Source organism: Anomaloglossus baeobatrachus, chromosome 5 (assembly GCF_048569485.1).
Source record: "Anomaloglossus baeobatrachus isolate aAnoBae1 chromosome 5, aAnoBae1.hap1, whole genome shotgun sequence".
NCBI classification, from domain to species: Eukaryota; Metazoa; Chordata; class Amphibia; order Anura; family Aromobatidae; genus Anomaloglossus; species Anomaloglossus baeobatrachus.
In genome coordinates, this window is record NC_134357.1 from 264,438,517 (window position 1) to 264,456,231 (window position 17,715).

A 17,715-nucleotide genomic window follows, 5' to 3' on the forward strand; every position below is an offset into this window, starting at 1 on the left:
GCTTTATGGCAAGGTGCTCCATCATGCTGGAAAAGGCATTGTTGGGCGCCAAACTGCTCTTGGACAGTTGGGAGAAGTTGCTCTTGGAGGACATTCTGGTACCATTCTTTATTCATGGCTGTGTTTTTAGGCAAGACTGTGAGTGAGCCGATTTACTTGGCTGAGAAGCAACCCCACACATGAATCGTTTCAGGATGCTTAACAGTTGGCATGAGACAAGACTGGTGGTAGCGCTCACCTCTTCTTCTCCTAATAAGCTGTTTTCCAATGTCCCAAACAATCGAAAGGGGGATTCATCTGAGAAAATGACTTTACCCCAGTCCTCAGCAGTCCACTCCCTGTACCTTTTGCAGAATATCAGTCGGTCCCTGATGTTTTTTCTGGAGAGAAGTGGCTTCTTTGCTGCCCTCCTTGAAACCAGGCCTTGCTCAAGCAGTCTCCGCCTCACAGTGCGTGCAGAAGCACTCACACCAGCCTGCTGCCATTGCTGAGCTAGCTCGGCACTTCTGGTAGTCTGATCCCACAGCTGAAACAGTTTTAGGATACGGTCCTGGCGTTTGCTGGTCCTTCTTGGGCGCCCTGGAGCCTTTTTGGCAACAATGGAAGCTCTCTCCTTGAAGTTCTTGATGATGCGATAGATTGTTGACTGAGGTGCAATATTTGTAGCTGCGATACTCTTCCCTGTTAGGCCATTTTTGTGCAGAGCAATGATGGCTGCACGTGTTTCTTTAGAGATAACCATGTTTAACTGAAGAGAAACAATAATACCAAGCACCAGCCTCTTTTTAATGTGTCCAGTGGTGTCATTCTTACTTAATCATGACTGATTGATCGCCAGCCCTGTCCTCATCAACACCCACACCTGTGTTAATGGAACAATCACTAAAACAATGTTAGCTGCTCCTTTTAAGGCAGGAATGCAATGATGTTGAAATGTGTTTTGGGGGTTAAAGTTCATTTTCTTAGCCAATATTGACTTTGCAAGTAATTGCTGTTAAGCTGATCACTCTTTATGACATTCTGGAGTATATGCAAAATGCCATTAGAAAAACTTAAGCAGTAGACTTTGTAAAAAATAATATTTGTAGCATTCTCAAAACTTTTGGCCATGACTGTAGAGGCATCAGTGAAGAGCCAGAATGGAGCATCCTAAGCAACAATGAATCTCTGCATTTTAATAGAACCTCAGGTCAATTAAATGTATAACCTTTCTGTAAAATTACTAATAAGATGACCATTTTAGTGTAAATAGCATCTCATTAAGATCATTCAGCACTAGGTTTAAAACAACCCTGGGAATGTGATGCAGTGAAATAAAATATTTTACAACACCACACTAGCATTTTGTTTCTTTATTTCCCCTCAGGAGTGGTGCTTTAAATGCAAGTCCCCTCCCCCTGTCTGATACTTTCCAGCAGCTTCATCTTCTGTCATCGCTGATCCAGTCGGTCTTCAGCGATTGGTGACCTCCTGGATGCACCAGTTTTTCATGGCGCGCTGAAGGTCACAACTCAATACAAGTCTATGACAACCTCATTCTGGCTCTCACAGAGATGCATTGTGAGCTTGCGATGTAATTTCTGACTTCCAGCCAGTCAGAAGTTATACTCACAAGATGGCAGCATGGGACCTGAGTGTCTGTGAAAGGTGAATATATGACAGGGGGCTTATATTTAAAGTGCCACTCCAGTGCTGGGAAAAAATAAAAACTCTCAAGTGGTGCCTTAAGTATTAAGAAAAAGAATTGCAGAACAATCCACGGCCAGTAGGAGCTATATTTAATGTACATTTTTTATTTTTATTTTTCAGCATTTTTTAACATCTTCTTTAGCTTGTATATTCACATATCTTTTTTCACTTTCTGGTTCACTTTTAGAATGTTTCACTAATATTAACCTTTCCTCTCATGGAAAAATACCCGCAACTCATTCTTTTGCTTGTTTTACTTTATTAAATAATTAGTAAAATGCAGCATCGTCATTTTTCACAGTAACCTTTGTTCCAACCGGCTGTGGGGACCAGCCCTGTACAGGGATCCGCCTTGTGTCACAGATAAATGCCGTCAACGGAGTGAATAAGGTTACACACATACCAGCAGAGTTCAAAGTATGACAAGATTCCCCTTTTATTAGTGGAAGTTAATACATACTTATACAGTATCTTTTTTGGGTGTAGCAAAGAGATAAGATACAAAACGTAAGCATCTTATTGGTTGCATTGGCATCTTAGTACTGATTGGTTGTATTTTAATCTTCTACATAATTGGATATTAATTTCAAGTAATGTATTTGGAGGTTACATCTCAAGCCTTTGATTAACATAGTGTGGGCATACTGATATAGGGAGGGGAGCCTCAAGTCTTATCTATGAGACCTGGAAATGACATACTTTCTCAGTAGGAAGCTTCAAGGCCATAGACAGAGAGGTGGACCATTCCTCCAGAGATAGCTTGAAGGTCAGAGCGTGCAGGAAAGGTATCTTTTAGAAATTCAAACATTTAAGTTGTGAGTGTGGCAGGGCGCCAGGATGTAATGATACGGTCTCGCTCACGACTACTGCCCTCTGGCACTTTACAAAAAGTGGCGTAGTCGGCAGAATAGTGTAACATATTGTAGCATTCTCAACTCTGCTACATCTTATACATTACAAAACCAATAGAAAAAGTAGCCAAAGACAATACAATAATAATATTTCAAGTTTATTAAGGATAATAATAAAAGTGATGCATGCAAGGGATAGTAATGAACAAAGTGCCGAGGCACCACAAGACTCAGCAAGTGGGTTGCAAACAGGAAATCAATAGATTGTATAGGGATAAGATTATATACTACATTCTAATTATCTGTCCCCATCATGGGTATAACAGTAATTTAAATAAATGTGATTATTTAACCAAACCATATAGCATGATTAACTGTTTGCATATCATTAGAGGGCAAAAACACAGGCAAAGAAAATCAAGGGAGCGTCCCAAAGAGATCCCATCATAGGGGTAAATTACCTGTCGCCATTAGCCACTGCTGAGCCACACCAACACATGTTTCGGCCGTAGCCTTCGTCAGGGAGGTGTGGTAGCAAGTAGCAGGATGGGGAGGGTATTTATGGTGATATACACCAATGAGAGGACATCCAGGATATAATTGCATGGCGCACACTGCACGGAGGACAAGCGGCCAGCAGGGAGAACAAGGGGAGCCTCAAGTCTTCTCTATGAGACCTGGGAATGACATACTTTCTCAGTAGGAAGCTTCAAGGCCATAGACAGAGAGGTGGACCGTTCCTCCAGAGATAGCTTGAAGGTCAGAGCGTGCAGAAAGGTATCTTTTAGAAATTAAAACATTTAAGTTGTGAGTGTGGCAGGGTGCCAGGATGTAATGATACGGTCTCTCTCACGACTACTGCCCTCTGGCACTTTACAAAAAAAAATCAATATATATATATATATATATATATATATATATATATATATATGTGGCGCCCTGGACAAGCCAGGACGTCACAGGTACTACACCAACACACCCCACACTCCCGGTCAGGCACACCTAAGTCAAACAAAATCCTTGTTGCCTCCCTCCAGGGGCTGATGTCCACACCAGGGAGTGGGCCAGGCGGTTGGTCCCGCCCACCGAGGAGTTCACAGTCCTGGAGGCAGGAAAAAGAGAGCAGATAGTTGGCAGTGGAGTTGAGTTGTGGAAGTGAAGTGGCAGTTGAGGAGTCTGAAGTCGGTCCGGGTGTGTGGCCCGGACGGAACAGCAAGGTTGGCAGACGGTGGTGACCGTCTGCAGGAGAGGCCTATTGGAGCTAGCCGTAAGGACCGTGGACGGGCGGTGGCCCGGCGGTATCGGACCGGTACGCAAAGAGAAGCCAGCACCATCCGGCAGGGGCTTACGGACCCCGACAAGGCTAGGAGTCGCCGTGCAATTTGTCAAATCCGTTAGCGAAGGGAACCTCCTGGGTTTCCCAGCACCCAAGTCCCGACAGAAGGCAACAGTCCAACCGTTAGAGGGAAACACAGTCACCACCAAGGCTAAAGTTCCCAGGGCCAGAGCCTGCGGGCAAAAGGGGCTCCTTCAGCAACCTTCAAGCTGGGGAGCGGGTTACCGGTGGGAACCCATTGGAACCGTTTACACTACACAGGTGCAGGGAAAGGCAGTCACCATCAACCTGCCGGGAGGAGAAACACCGCAGCCGTCTGTGGGACTCGTCCATCCAGCCGTTTGTTTTACCGGAGACTTTGTGTTCATCATTGGCTGAGTGAGTACCACCGTGCCGTACGGCACAGTGCTGCCCCCGTGACCCTGCACCTCGCCAGGCCCCGTAACCCGCCTGCTATCCATCCCTACCCCATCACCGGGCCCCGGGACAACCAACCCCCTACCCACGGAGGGGAGAACCAACATCCAGGCTGCTCCCTGTCATCGCTCCCGGGATCCCCGTCCAGAGCAGCGGTGGTGTCACCAATCTCACTACAACCGTGGGTGGCGTCACGGACAATATCAAATCCCCACAATCAATTCCCCCCCCCTTTTCACTCACGGGTGAGGAACGCCGCTCGAGTCCCCGGGATCCGGCCCACCGCTCGAGCCACCACCGAGCAGCAACAGCAGCAGCCGGACCCGAGCAGTGGGAGAGCGCAGCGTCCCCTCCTCCGCCCGCGACATCTATACATTTAAAAACACATTTGATGTCTTCAGGGGTAGGAACTCGACCACCATCTTACAAAGTTGTGATTTTAGCATAAAACTCGTCCCCAATCATCGAATGTTCCCCAGACTCTGTCCCATAGGAAACAGTGTAATGTCCATCTGTGGCCTGGGGGGTGTATGCCGGGGGTGCTGCCACCCCCGCCACATAAGGACTCATTGCTGCCCCAATGTCCTGTGCTATGCACGACACCCCATTCACTGGCTCTGTAGGGAATGGTGGCAACGTTGGCCTTTCAGGTTTTTCCTTCTCTTTTGGTGGCAGTGATGGGTATACAGTTGGCACTGGGGCAGATGCACCCACAGCGGGAGGGTTTACAGAAGGTCCTGCCATACTCTGCTGTAGGATATTCAGTCTGGTGTTGACGTTCTCCAGAGTCTCTCGCATCTTCCCTTGCATGTGTCTGGCGGCATCCCAAGCTGGACCGGTGCACTCCGGTCCCTGCAGCGAGACACCTAGTCCTCTTAGCAGATGCTCCTTGCCTTGCTTGTAATAGTTTCGAGCTTCTTCCTTGTATCCGGTCTCATCAGTATTCAATCCTTTGTTGATATAGACAAATGCTTTCCTGTATTCTTCCTCGATACTTCGTATTAATGCGTTGTCCTGCATGTCGGGAAAGGGCTGCTTTTCCATTAAGCGGTATACACAGGTGCACTTCTCTGTGTCAGCACTGTCACTGCTGAGTCCACACTACACCTCTTCCTTTACATCAGCTCTGCTACACCGCCCACTCTCCCCTGTCTAATGAAGGAGATGGAATCATTGAAAACGCGTTCACAATAAATCACTGTCTGGTTTTGCCTGGATTGTATGTATGCACGGTAGAGCTGAATTTAGCCTCTTCATCCCTGCCTACGTGGGGCTGCGGCAGCCATGCTTTTATCTTGTAACAGTTGGTTGTGGCTCGCACAATCCCTCAAGGTGAGCAGTACCTGTACTCCTTTCTTGTTCCCCTTGGATAAAACCCTACTTGCGCTCCTTGTCTGCCAGGTTTTTAGAAATTCAAACATAAAACAGTGTGTGTGTTTAGCACACTATACACAAAAATATATGTCAGCGTTACAAAATGGATGCCACTATTACACCTTTCATCACTGCTGGTAATCCCAATGCATTTTCCCATTTCGTGTTCTTTCATAACTTTCTATTTCTTTGAAGAGGCCATTCATTTTTCATTCATCCTATGTAAATTACTTTTGTCGTTGTTTTATACATATTTGAACCTCAAACCTGATATACTTTGCTTCTATTTCAGAAGTGCATCTGACACGCCCACAGTGGAGCCGTGGGGTTACTCGTTACCAGGCTGCGGTTCTGTTTCTGGGACGCTGTGATGGCCAAGCTCGGTTCCGTGACCATGGCGGTGTCAATTAAAGTAGAAATGATGGGGGGGGCTCCGTCAACCCCAGACAAGTAAGAAGTCACCGATGTTTGAAAGAAGAAGAAAGTCCTTTTTCAGAGTTGCCCTTCCAGTTATGAGGCACCTGGGCCAAGCGTTCCGCTCCAAGACCCAGGCCCCTGGAAGAGAAGACAAGAAGAGGTGGTGGTGTCGTGTCCCAAAACTGGTGTCCTGGGTAGACTGACTCGTGATTGTATGAGTGTGCTCCTACTTCTACCCCAAGTGGAAATTCCATGACTCATGAAGGCCATCCCCCCGCCTACCCTGAGCCAACCCCCCTTGGAAGAAGGCTCCTAAGCTTTATGGAAAGTGTGAATGTGGAATACTGGTGATTAACCCCCTCCTTACCCGAGGCAAATATCAAAATAAATAAAATACCTAAATAAAAAATACCTAAAATAAGGTGCAATACTCTGTGGCGACTGAAGCCTCAGGGGCGCCACACTAGCAGCTTTGAGGTCCGCTAATTATTTTTACACCTTACATCTCACCAGAGGGTACTGGCAGGTTCCTGTGGTGGAGGCAGACAAGGAGAAGACCGCATTCACAACACCCATGGAACATGGGGTCTCTGGGGAAGATGGTGACACAGCTTGGTTGGTATAGCTCTCCACAGGTAGAGCTGGGCCCCAGGGCAGATGGGAGTAGTAGTAGGTGATTGATGGAGGGACTTAATGTTGTGGTGCAGGACTGAGGACGCCAGTAATAACTGAACAACACAAGGGCCATAGTTTCCTTTACCTTTTACTTGGTAGTTGATGGTACAGGCCCGGGAGACTGGTCCAGCAGGTAACGGAGGTCCAGTCAGCCTGGAAGCAAATTAGGGGATCCACCTAGCCAGGTGGTTTGTAGGCCTTCCTGCTAACGCTGTGATGTGTGGGTCCCTGCGGCTTGAAGCTCTGATGAGACCCTCTTCTTTATGTTGGTTCTGGTTCTCACCCGTATGGCAGGCAGAGCGAGTCCTTTACTGGTGCCGCTTCTTCTATCACAGCTTCTGGCTTTAGTATGCTGCTGTGCCCCGGACACTCTGTGGGCCAGAAGACCTGCAGTCTCCTGCCCTTCAGATTCTGCTGCGGGGACTTCAGTACCCACGCAGCCTCGGACTCCGATGTCTGGTTCTATGTGCTCGGCCCAGAGGGAGCTATGGCGCAGCTCTCGTCTCAGCGACCATCTTCTCTCCACTCCTGACTTGTTCTGATCAGTTTCACTTTCTGTCTGTGTGCCTAACTCCTCCTTCGGGCCAGAATTCATAGGGAAGATCCCCTCAAACCGGGTTCTCTAGCTCCCCCTTCTGGTCCAGAGTAGGAAGTGTTCAGTGCTAGTGTACCTAGCATGGGAGATGCCCCCTTTGCTTCCAGGCATAGCAATACCCCCTGTGAGGAGGGCAATGTTAGTGTGACAACCGAACTACTAGGGTGCCACACATCCACACACCACCTTTATGTCAGCAGCTTGCCTTACATCTAGCATGCATAGCTCCTAAGATTGAGCATTGAGCATTCTGTCTCCACTAAGACACACCACACTCCTCTTAATGGTTCGAATCCAGGGTCCTCGTTTTCATGTTTATGGTGATCCTTTTTCCTATTACCTAACATTTGTCCACCTTTAATTAAATTCCTTTTTCTCTCATATTGAGTCACTAATAGAGTTGAGCGCGGTTCGTGGTTCGTGGTTCTCCAGTTCGCGGCTCGAGTGATTTTGGGGCATGTTCTAGATCGAACTAGAACTCGAGCTTTTTGCAAAAGCTCGATAGTTCTAGAAACGTTCGAGAATGGTTCTAGCAGCCAAAAAACAGCTAAATCCTAGCTTGGTTTCTGCTGTAATAGTGTAAGTCACTCTGTGAATCAAACTATTATCACATTTCAGTGTATAGTGTGCGTGAACAGCGCCTTCAGATCACTGCTGTTTCTATAATGGCGATCGCCATTTTTTTTTTTTTTTTCTTGTCTTCCTTCCCTAAGCGCGCGCGTCTTGTGGGGCGGGCCAGCATGTCAGCCAATCACAGACACACACACACCTAAGTGGACTTTGAGCCAGAGAAGCAACGGCATGTGTGATAGGATCTGCATGTCACATGTCCCTGCATTATAAAACCGGACATTTTCTTCACGAACGCCATTATCTGCCTTCTGCGTCTTTGGTGTCAGACATCAGTGTCGCAGCTCCGTCCTCCTGAGTCCTATAGCCGATACAGCTGTATGCGCTGCATACACAGCGTTAGACAGCTTAGGGAGAGCACATTCTAGCAGTCCTTTTAAGGGCTCAAAGCGGCAGGGTCAGAGAGCCATAAGTGACAGCTCCTGCAAACAGCAACAGCGTCTGTGTAGCTAAGGTCAGGGATTTCCTCCCTGCATTTCACCATTAGGAGGGAATAGAAAGGCAGGCTTCCATTCCTCTACCCAGAGCACCACAATCCTGCCACTGTACCCTCTTGTCCTCTGCACACTCCAACTCATTCTAAGTAAGCCATTATACTAGCAAACATTCAGTGTACCTAGTGGCATCCTATACGTGGCTATTGGACTTTGCTATAGTCCCACTAGTGCAAAGACATTTGCAGAGCACGTCTGCCTGCATTGCACACTACAACTTTTTTAAACTAAGCAATTTTACTAGCAAACACTCAGTGTACCTAGTGGCATCCTATACGTGGCTATTGGACTTTGCTATAGTCCCACTAGTGCCAAGACATTTGCAGAGCGCATCTGCCTGCGTTGCACACTCCAACGAATTATAACTAAGCCATTATACTAGCACACACTCAGTGTACCTAGTGGCATCCTATACGTGGCTATTGGACTTTGCTATAGTCCCACTAGTGCAAAGACATTAGCAGAGCACATCTGCCTGCATTGCACACTCCAAGTTTTTTAAACTAAGCAATTTTACTAGCAAACACTCAGTGTACCTAGTGGCATCCTATACGTGGCTATTGGACTTTGCTATAGTCCCACTAGTGCAAAGACATTTGCAGAGCACGTCTGCCTGCATTGCACACTACAACTTTTTTAAACTAAGCAATTTTACTAGCAAACACTCAGTGTACCTAGTGGCATCCTATACGTGGCTATTGGACTTTGCTATAGTCCCACTAGTGCCAAGACATTTGCAGAGCGCATCTGCCTGCGTTGCACACTCCAACTAATTATAACTAAGCCATTATACTTGCACACACTAAGTGTTTTTTAGTGGCATCCTATACGTAGCTATTGGACTTTGCTATAGTCCTACTAGTGCCAAGACATTTGCAGAGCGCATCTGCCTGCGTTGCACACTCCAACTAATTATAACTAAGCCATTATACTAGCACACACTCAGTGAACCTAGTGGCATCCTATACGTGGCTATTGGACTTTGCTATAGTCCCACTAGTGCCAAGACATTTGCAGCACGTCTGCCTGCGTTGCACACTCCAACTAATTATAACTAAGCCATTATACTAGCACACACTCAGTGTACCTAGTGGCATCCTATACGTGGCTATTGGACTTTGCTATAGTCCCACTAGTGCCAAGACATTTGCAGCACGTCTGCCTGCGTTGCACACTCCAACTAATTATAACTAAGCCATTATACTAGCACACACTCAGTGTACCTAGTGGCATCCTATACGTGGCTATTGGACTTTGCTATAGTCCCACTAGTGCCAAGACATTTGCAGCACGTCTGCCTGCGTTGCACACTCCAACTAATTATAACTAAGCCATTATACTAGCACACACTCACTGTACCTAGTGGCATCCTATACGTGGCTATTGGACTTTGCTATAGTCCCACTAGTGCCAAGACATTTGCAGCACGTCTGCCTGCGTTGCACACTCCAACTAATTATAACTAAGCCATTATACTAGCACACACTCAGTGTACCTAGTGGCATCCTATACGTGGCTATTGGACTTTGCTATAGTCCCACTAGTGCCAAGACATTTGCAGCACGTCTGCCTGCGTTGCACACTCCAACTAATTATAACTAAGCCATTATACTAGCACACACTCAGTGTACCTAGTGGCATCCTATACGTGGCTATTGGACTTTGCTATAGTCCCACTAGTGCCAAGACATTTGCAGCACGTCTGCCTGCGTTGCACACTCCAACTAATTATAACTAAGCCATTATACTAGCACACACTCAGTGTACCTAGTGGCATCCTATACGTGGCTATTGGACTTTGCTATAGTCCCACTAGTGCCAAGACATTTGCAGAGCGCATCTGCCTGCGTTGCACACTCCAACTAATTATAACTAAGCCATTATACTAGCACACACTCAGTGTACCTAGTGGCATCCTATACGTGGCTATTGGACTTTGCTATAGTCCCACTAGTGCCAAGACATTTGCAGCACGTCTGCCTGCGTTGCACACTCCAACTAATTATAACTAAGCCATTATACTAGCACACACTCAGTGTACCTAGTGGCATCCTATACGTGGCTATTGGACTTTGCTATAGTCCCACTAGTGCCAAGACATTTGCAGCACGTCTGCCTGCGTTGCACACTCCAACGAATTATAACTAAGTTACATTGTCAGGGATATTTATTCTTTATTATTCTGCTGTTAATAAAGCTAGACCACCACTGCAATCTTCACCACCTCTCAATTTTTACTACCACATTTTCAGTCCACAATCTTGTCGCAATCAACATGAGTGGCAAAATGACAGATGCTGGTGGAAAGGGGAAGAGGCGTGGTGGAAAAGGCAAAAAAGGTTTTGTCAGTGGGGAAGGTGCCAAAGCTCCATTATCATCTGCTGAAGATAGACCATCTACTAGCAAAAGTAAGATGTCTACTACTTATTGTGGACAATCCGATGTGCTCCCTTTTTTACGGACACGAACAAGAGGAACAAAGGTAGATGATGGGCAAAAAAGGAAAATGCTTGAATGGATCGCAAGTGGTCCAACAAGTGCCCTCTCAGCCACTTCAAGTACCGCATCCAAAAAACACCATTCCTCTGAGTTGTCATCCCAATCACACTTGATTTCTCACAGCTCTGAAGTCTCCATCAGCCCTGCACAGTATGGTGGAACTGAGATGGCTGAGTCTGCAGAGCTGTTCAGTCACACTATAGCCTGGGAATCAGAGGTCTGCTCCCAAGCTACAGTGAGTACAGAACAGGAAATGGTCTGCAGTGATGCCCAGAACCTTTGTGACTCAGATTCAGGCCGTGAGGACCAAGTTTCTGAGCATAATGTTGACCCTTTGTCACAAACTGTAACACCTGTGGTTATAGACAATGAGGAACATACTGATGAAGATGAGACGCAGATACCCGATTGGGATGACAACTTAAATATTCGGTCAGGGCAAGAAGAGGCTCGGTCTGAGGGGGAGGGGAGTGCGAACACAACAATTGATGATGACGTTCTAGATCCCACCTACTGTCAACCCCCAGTCAGGCACTCGAGGAGGTCAACAGAGGCGGTGGAGGAGGATGCAACCGACGACGAAGTTACCTTGCGCCTTCCTGGACAGAGTCGGAGCACTGGTAGCACGTCTACAACTGCATCCTCAGCCACCACTCTGCCTATGAGCATTATTCGGGGTGGATCAACAGGTCGCATGGCCTCTAAGCCTTGCCTAGCCTGGGCCTTTTTTCACATCGAAAAAGATCGCCCAACTCATGTGATATGTAACATTTGTCATGATTCTGTTAGTAGAGGTCAAAACCTCAGCAGTTTGACAACTTCTTCCATGAATCGTCACATGAATAAATATCATAAGTCCCGGTGGGAAGCTCACCGTGCTGCAATGCCGGCTAGCGGAGCGAACCATCCACCGCCCGCCCCTTCCAGTGCATCCGCGCGCTCTTCATCTTCTAGGACTGTGGGGACAGCTGTCACACCTGTTTTTCCACGCAAAACTTCCACCACTGTAACCGCAACAGGCAGTTTGCTTGTAAGGTCGTCAGTTGGTTTGGAAGGGGAAACAAGTGAGTGTGTACAGCTCTCTCAGACATCGATAGCACCAACGTTGGATGAAGGCAACATCATGTCTCCGCCTGCACTTTCCTCACAAACCTGCATTTTTCCAGGGACACCCTACTCAACACCGTCTACACACAGCAGCCAGATCTCTGTCCCTCAGATGTGGTCAAATAAAAGGCCACTTCCTCCGACCCATGACAAAGCTAAGAGGTTGACTCTATCCCTCTGTAAGCTGTTGGCTACCGAAATGCTGCCTTTCCGCCTAGTGGACACACAGGATTTTAGAGACCTTATGTCTGTCGCTGTGCCCCAGTACCAGATGCCTAGTCGCCACTACTTCTCTAAGAAAGGTGTGCCCGCGCTACACCAGCATGTCGCACACAACATCACCGCTTCCTTGAGAAACTCTGTGTGTGAACGGGTGCATTTCACCACCGATACTTGGACCAGTAAGCATGGACAGGGACGTTACATGTCGCTGACTGGGCACTGGGTAACTATGGTGATAGATGGTGAAGGGTCTGCTGCACAAGTCTTGCCGTCCCCACGACTTGTGTGTCAATCCTCTGTCTGTCCAAGTTCCGCCACAGCTTCTGCATCCTCCACCTCATCTGGGTCCTCCACCTCCGCCCCAAGCCTGCCTGGTCAGGCCACCAGCGTTCTCACTGCGCAGAAGGAATCACGCACGCCTCATTACTATGCTGGCAGCCGAGCGCAACGGCATCAGGCGGTCTTTAGCTTGACATGTCTTGGTAATAAGAGTCACACAGCTGAGGAGTTGTGGTCAGCTCTGCGGTCCGAGTTTAATAAATGGTTGTCTCCACTCAACCTGCAGCCTGGTAAGGCCGTGTGCGACAATGCTGCAAACCTGGGTGCGGCCCTTCGCCTGGGCAAGGTGACACACGTACCTTGTATGGCTCACGTGTTGAACCTTGTCGTGCAGCAATTTTTAACACACTATCCCGGCCTAGATGGCCTTCTGAACAGGGCACGAAAACTGTCTGCTCACTTCCGGCGTTCAAGTGCCGCAGCTGAGCGACTTGCATCGCTACAGAAGTCTTTCGGCCTGCCGGTTCATCGCCTGAAATGCGATGTGGCGACACGCTGGAATTCAACTCTCCACATGTTACAGCGACTGTGGCAGCACCGCAGAGCCCTGGTGCAATACGTCATGACGTATAGCCTGGGCCAACGAGATGCAGAGGTGGGGCAGATCACCCTGATGGAGTGGTCTCAGATCAAGGACCTATGCACCCTTCTGCACAGTTTCGACATGGCGACGAATATGTTTAGCTCTGACAATGCCATTATCAGCATGACGATTCCAGTCATTTACATGCTGGAGCACACGCTAAACACTATTCGGAGTCAGGGGGTGGGACAACATGAAGGGGAGGAACTACAGGAGGATTCATATGTGCAAGGGACAACAACATCACCAAGGTCCAGACGTTCATCATCACCAACGCAGCAGGCATGGGACCATGGGGAACAGGGATCGACAAGGGCGCATAGTAGCAGGCGAAATGTTGAGCAAGGTGCAGGAGAACATGAAGAAATGGAGGACGAACTGTCCATGGACATGGAAGACTCAGCGGATGAGGGAGACCTTGGTCAAATTTCAGTTGAAAGAGGTTGGGGGGAGATGTCAGAGGAAGAAAGAACGGGTAGCACCTCTATGCCACAAACACAGCGTGGACTTGGTCCGCATGGCTGCGCAAGACACATGAGTGCCTTTTTGTTGCACTACCTCCAACATGACAGTCGTATTGTCAAAATTAGAAGTGATGATGACTACTGGATTGCCACACTATTAGATCCCCGGTACAAGTCCAAATTTTGTGACATAATTCCAGCCATAGAAAGGGACGCACGTATGCAGGAGTATCAGCAGAAGCTGTTACTCGATCTTAGCTCGGCTTTTCCACCAAACAACCGTGCAGGTGCAGGGAGGGAATCTCCCAGTTGTAACTTGACAAACATGGGACGGTCTCGTCATCTTCACCAGTCTACCCGTACCAGTAGGACCGTATCTGGTGCCGGTAACAGCAATTTTATGGAATCTTTTCATAATTTTTTTAGACCCTCTTTTGCAAGGCCACCAGAGACAACAAGTCTGACACATACTCAACGGCTGGAGAGGATGATACAGGAGTATCTCCAAATGAACATCGATGCCATGACTGTGCAACTGGAGCCTTGCTCCTTTTGGGCTTCAAACATAGAAAAATGGCCAGAGCTCTCCAGTTATGCCTTGGAGATTTTGTCGTGTCCAGCTGCCAGCGTTGTCTCTGAACGTGTATTCAGTGCTGCTGGGTGTGTGCTGACAGATAAGCGCACGCGTCTGTCCAGTGACAATGTGGACAGACTGACGTTCATCAAAATGAACAAGTCATGGATCCAGAAGGAATTTACTACCCCTGTGTCATCCTGGGGAGAGTAAATGCTTGTGGATTTGGAATGTGCTTGATGCAAATCAAAACATCCTGTTTGCAACTAGGGCCCAAGTGCTGCCACTGATGGGGTGGGTGTCTGTGTGGCCCAATTTTTGGAAAAAAGGGAGACTCCGCTTGGAGTAACCCTTGCTTACATTGTTTTTAAAAGAAGCCAAGATGAACAAGTCATGGGTCAGCAAAGACTTTGCTACCTACCCCGGTGTCATCCTGGGGACGGTTAATTATGGGGTATTTTTGAATGTGATTGATGCAAATCAAAACATCCTGTTTGCAACTAGGGCCCAAGTGCTGCCACTGATGGGGTGGGTGTCTGTGTGGCCCAATTTTTGGAAAAAAAGGGAGACTCCGCTTGGAGTAACCCTTGCTTGATGTGTTTTTAACAGAAGCCAAGATGAACAGAGCTGGGATCAGGAAAGACTTTGCTACCTACCCCGGTGTCATCCTGGGGACGGATAAGAATGGCGTATTTTTGAATGTGCTTGATGCAAATCAAAACATCCTGTTTGCAACTAGGGCCCAAGTGCTGCCACTGATGGGGTGGGTGTCTGTGTGGCCCAATTTTTGGAAAAAAAGGGAGACTCCGCTTGGAGTAACCCTTGCTTGATGTGTTTTTAAAAGAAGCCAAGATGAACAGAGCTGGGATCAGGAAAGACTTTGCTACCTACCCCGGTGTCATCCTGGGGACGGATAAGAATGGCGTATTTTTGAATGTGCTTGATGCAAATCAAAACATCCTGTTTGCAACTAGGGCCCAAGTGCTGCCACTGATGGGGTGGGTGTCTGTGTGGCCCAATTTTTGGAAAAAAAGGGAGACTCCGCTTGAAGTAACCCTTGCTTGATGTGTTTTTAAAAGAAGCCAAGATGAACAGAGCTGGGATCAGCAAAGACTTTGCTACCTACCCCGGTGTCATCCTGGGGACGGATAAGAATGGCGTATTTTTGAATGTGCTTGATGCAAATCAAAACATCCTGTTTGCAACTAGGGCCCAAGTGCTGCCACTGATGGGGTGGGTGTCTGTGTGGCCCAATTTTTGGAAAAAAAGGGAGACTCCGCTTGAAGTAACCCTTGCTTGATGTGTTTTTAAAAGAAGCCAAGATGAACAGAGCTGGGATCAGCAAAGACTTTGCTACCTACCCCGGTGTCATCCTGGGGACGGATAAGAATGGCGTATTTTTGAATGTGCTTGATGCAAATCAAAACATCCTGTTTGCAACTAGGGCCCAAGTGCTGCCACTGATGGGGTGGGTGTCTGTGTGGCCCAATTTTTGGAAAAAAAGGGAGACTCCGCTTGGAGTAACCCTTGCTTGATGTGTTTTTAAAAGAAGCCAAGATGAACAGAGCTGGGATCAGCAAAGACTTTGCTACCTACCCCGGTGTCATCCTGGGGACGGATAAGAATGGCGTATTTTTGAATGTGCTTGATGCAAATCAAAACATCCTGTTTGCAACTAGGGCCCAAGTGCTGCCACTGATGGGGTGGGTGTCTGTGTGGCCCAATTTTTGGAAAAAAAGGGAGACTCCGCTTGGAGTAACCCTTGCTTGATGTGTTTTTAAAAGAAGCCAAGATGAACAGAGCTGGGATCAGCAAAGACTTTGCTACCTACCCCGGTGTCATCCTGGGGACGGATAAGAATGGCGTATTTTTGAATGTGCTTGATGCAAATCAAAACATCCTGTTTGCAACTAGGGCCCAAGTGCTGCCACTGATGGGGTGGGTGTCTGTGTGGCCCAATTTTTGGAAAAAAAGGGAGACTCCGCTTGGAGTAACCCTTGCTTGATGTGTTTTTAAAAGAAGCCAAGATGAACAGAGCTGGGATCAGGAAAGACTTTGCTACCTACCCCGGTGTCATCCTGGGGACGGATAAGAATGGCGTATTTTTGAATGTGCTTGATGCAAATCAAAACATCCTGTTTGCAACTAGGGCCCAAGTGCTGCCACTGATGGGGTGGGTGTCTGTGTGGCCCAATTTTTGGAAAAAAGGGAGACTCCGCTTGGAGTAACCCTTGCTTACATTGTTTTTAAAAGAAGCCAAGATGAACAAGTCATGGGTCAGCAAAGACTTTGCTACCTACCCCGGTGTCATCCTGGGGATGGATAAGAATGGCGTATTTTTGAATGTGCTTGATGCAAATGTAGCTGTGAAGTGTACAACTGGGGCACAACTGCTGCCACTGAAGGGGTGGGTGTGTGTGTGGCCCAATTTTTGGAAAAAATGGAGACTCCGCTTGGAGTCACCTTGCGGTGTTTTACATGATTTTAGAAGGGCGTGCCATGCCTATATCTGTGTGTCCTCCTCTTTTTCCTTGTCCAGCTGTTTTGTTTTCGCATGAGTATATGTCCTTGTCACTTTCCAATGTGTTTGAGTTGTTTGTCACCTTTAGGACACCTTTGAGGGTGTTTTCTAGGTGTTTTTCTGTGTTTGTGATTGCCTGCCATTGTTTCCTATGCAGTTCGAGTTCGGTTCGTCGAACGTTCGACGAACCGAACTCGAACGGGAGGTCCGTTCGGCGAACCAACCTCGAGCCGAACCGCGACCGGTTCGCTCATCTCTAGTCACTAACTCACAAGATTGCAGTTATGCACGCTACCCTTACATAGACACGCTGCATTCACTCTGTTTAACTGTTAATACTCAGTCCCAGTTTTTGTTCACGCTCTTTCTATTTACAATTCTATGCTTATTCTTAATTAATTCGCCTTTAATACACATATTTTACAATCTTAATATCCTTTTGCTGTCATTTGTTTTCTTTCATGCATCTTTCTGTGCCTTCATTGCAGTTTTCAATTATGAAGGAGTTTGTTCAACTCTGAAACACAGATTAATCCCTTCCCCCCGCGATTTTCCGTTTTTCAGTTTCATTTTTTCCTCCTCCTTCAATCTTGCCATATGAGGGCTTGTTTTTTGCGGGACGAGTTGTAATTTTGAATGACTACATTGATTCTGCCCCATATTGTACTGTAAAATGGGGAAAAAATTCCAAGTGTGCTGAAATTGCAAAAAAAAAGTGCAATTACACAACTGATTTTGTTTTGTTTTTTTAATTTACCATGTTCACTATATGGTGTTAGAGAAGCCATTTTGTCCTGTTCACCACTTTGTCTGCTTATATAAGTTTTGTCTGAACAGTTATATAACCAAGTATATGAGTAATTGATGTTCTATTCCACATCTACTATTTGCTATGGTGATAACTTGGTTTCCTAGAATTGTTATTCCC

At 47.2% G+C, this 17,715-nt stretch overlaps 1 long non-coding RNA gene across 1 annotated transcript in view; it reads left to right on the plus strand.

The window, feature by feature from the left end:
• The window catches only part of LOC142309950 (uncharacterized), a 102,224-nt gene extending 95,708 nt beyond the window's left edge, over window positions 1–6,516 (plus strand). The window contains exon 3 of the long non-coding RNA XR_012754042.1: window positions 5,960–6,516. This is a non-coding gene — a long non-coding RNA (uncharacterized LOC142309950). The remainder of the gene's footprint in view (window positions 1–5,959) is intronic.
• Window positions 6,517–17,715: the final 11,199 nt, after the last annotated feature.